The sequence below is a fragment of the Mytilus trossulus genome, chromosome 2, assembly GCF_036588685.1.
Source record: "Mytilus trossulus isolate FHL-02 chromosome 2, PNRI_Mtr1.1.1.hap1, whole genome shotgun sequence".
NCBI lineage: Eukaryota > Metazoa > Mollusca > Bivalvia > Mytilida > Mytilidae > Mytilus > Mytilus trossulus.
In genome coordinates, this window is record NC_086374.1 from 14,953,014 (window position 1) to 14,955,734 (window position 2,721).

Genomic DNA, 2,721 nt, shown 5'->3' on the forward strand with positions numbered 1-2,721 from the left:
GGTTATTAGTATGATTGGTGTGACTTATAGTGTTTGATAGTAAACTATTTGAAATATGTATACTTTTGTTATCAATTTTATTAGTTAATTATATTCCCCTTATCAAATGGAGGTTAGGATGTGATAAAAAATTAGGGGTTTTGTTGGATTATGTGAGTCTGCATGAGAGTATGTCTTATTTCACATCAACATAAATAGTACAGAATCAGAAAAACTGACATAAACATTTCTTCCATGTTGTTAAGATAAAACTTTGAGGGTTATTATTTATTTTTCTATACTAACCCATGTGTGCTAAATCTAGAGTGATTTTATATACAATTTTAGAAGAATATATTGTTAGTTTATTATTATATGTTTAGGTAATAAAAGAATATATTAAAAGGCACTTTGTTTTTAACTGTCTATATTTCTTTTACTAATTGTATTACTACCTCAACATGTTAACATGAAAGTTGTAAAGTTGGGAAATGAACTTTTGGGCCCTTTATATCTTGTTCTTCGGTGTGAGCCAAGGCTCTGTGTTGAAGGCCGTACATTGACCTATTATGGTTAAATTTTATAAATTGTTATTTGGATGGAGAGTTGTCTCATTGGCACTCACACCACATCTTCCTATATCTATATACATGTAGTATGTTTAAAGAGTTGGCATTGATTGTCTCAAATGTAGTTTTACTAGTGACACAAACAAAGCAGGATTACCTCACAAAGGAATAACACTTATATATTGAACTTATTCATTGGCTGTGTTTACTTCTTAAATCTAGATATCTCATTAACACTGAGTTTTTGAGGTTGGTGGTGTTCGATCTTTGAAATAATTGAATGCATGTGTTCAAGAATTTAGCATGACTTTTATTGCAAAGTAAAATCCTTATAGTTATTACTTGTCAATTTACAGCAAGCAGTGGACATACAATTTTTAATTCTTCACAATGATTAGCTCACCTGACCTAAAGAATCAAATGAGCTATTCTCATCACTACAAGTCTGTCGACCATTGTTATCATCTGCCTACTAGAACCAAGCTTGGCTTCAAATATCATTAGGGTATATAGCTATAAAAAAAAACGTCTCTCCCAGGATAGATACTACCAAACATAACAAACTTGGCTAAAAATAATACACAGGGGTAAAATGCAAATGTGAAAACTGCAATAGAGAGAGAATATGACGGCAAATATGTTCAGAATGTCAAAATCTACTTACTGCCTATTTACAAGAAAACCAAGACAATATAAAAAAAAAGATGTGGTATGATTGCCAATGAGACAACTCTCCACAAGAGACCAAATGACACAGACTTTAATAACTATAGGTCACTGTATGGCCTTCAACAATGAGCAAAGCCCATACCACATAGTCAGCTATAAAAGGCCTTAAATGACAAATGTAAAACAATTCAAACAAGAAAACTGATGTCCTAATTTATGTGCAAAAAATAAACTAAAAAACATCAACAAACAACAAGTCCTTATAGGAAGTATTGCCATAAAAAGATTTTTACCAAATTTAAGATTGACCTATTGTTAAAGTTTAACAGAAGCAAACCTAACCACAAAGTCTTAACATTAACCAATGAGTCATAAAAATTAGGTCAAAGTCAGATGAATCCTGCTAGAGTGACATGCACACCTTATAATAATTCCAAACACCATATAATTAGATGGCCTATTATTGCTTACAGTGTTTTGTAAATGGACTTTACATTGAAAGCTGAACATGGACTACTAGCCAAATGTGGTCAAGATCTGATTACACCTGCTATACATCTTTCAATCATTCGATGTACTTAATAAAATTAACCTTTTACTTGTAGTTTTTGAGATACTGACTTGACCTCTAATCCATAAAACAAGGTTATACAGGTAAAACTCAGGTTTTCCCTGTCCATGTTGACCTTGAAGTGATTTTATACACTAAATATAACTGTTCTATCACTCATGATAGAGAGAAAAAGAAGTGATAACTAATAATTTTTTCAAGCATTAGCTAAACTCAAGAATAATTGAAATATGCCAGAAAGAACCTCATAACATAAAGTATATGTATACAAGATATGAAGAACTCTGGTCTTCTACTTTCTAAAATGTAAAGATTTGTACAATTAGTGTGAGCTGTCAACAAATTGACATTTCTTTGTGTGGCATTCCATGTCTTTTGTTGAAGGCAAGAAATAAAGTATACGTTGCTATTTCAGCTTTGTTTAAAGGAATTCTCGAGGCAGATAATTCAATATTTTCCCATAAAGTCCCTCAAAAAATTTGTCAACTGAAAGGAACTTCAAACTTGATCTGTAATTTATTATTATTTTATAACATACCAACTATCTAATCAATTGATTCATGCATTTGTTAATGTTGTTCATAAGTGTTTCTCGTTTCTTGTTTTTTGTATAGATTAGAACCTTGGTTTTCCTGTTTGGAAGGTTTTACACAAGTCATTTTTGGGTCTTCAATAGATTGCTGTTCGGTGTGAGCCAAGGCTCTAAGTGGAAGGCCATACTTTGACCTATAATGGTTTACTTTTATAAATTGTGACTTGGATGGAGTGTTGTGTCATTGGAACTCATACCACATCTTCTTATATCCAATTAAAGAAAACAGTAGAAGAAGACAAATGGGGACTACAAAGGGCAAATCTTAGTCCTCTTTGACTTCACTGGTAAATGACTGAAAAGTATCAAAGACAAATTTTTCAAAGGAAATATACGAGTAA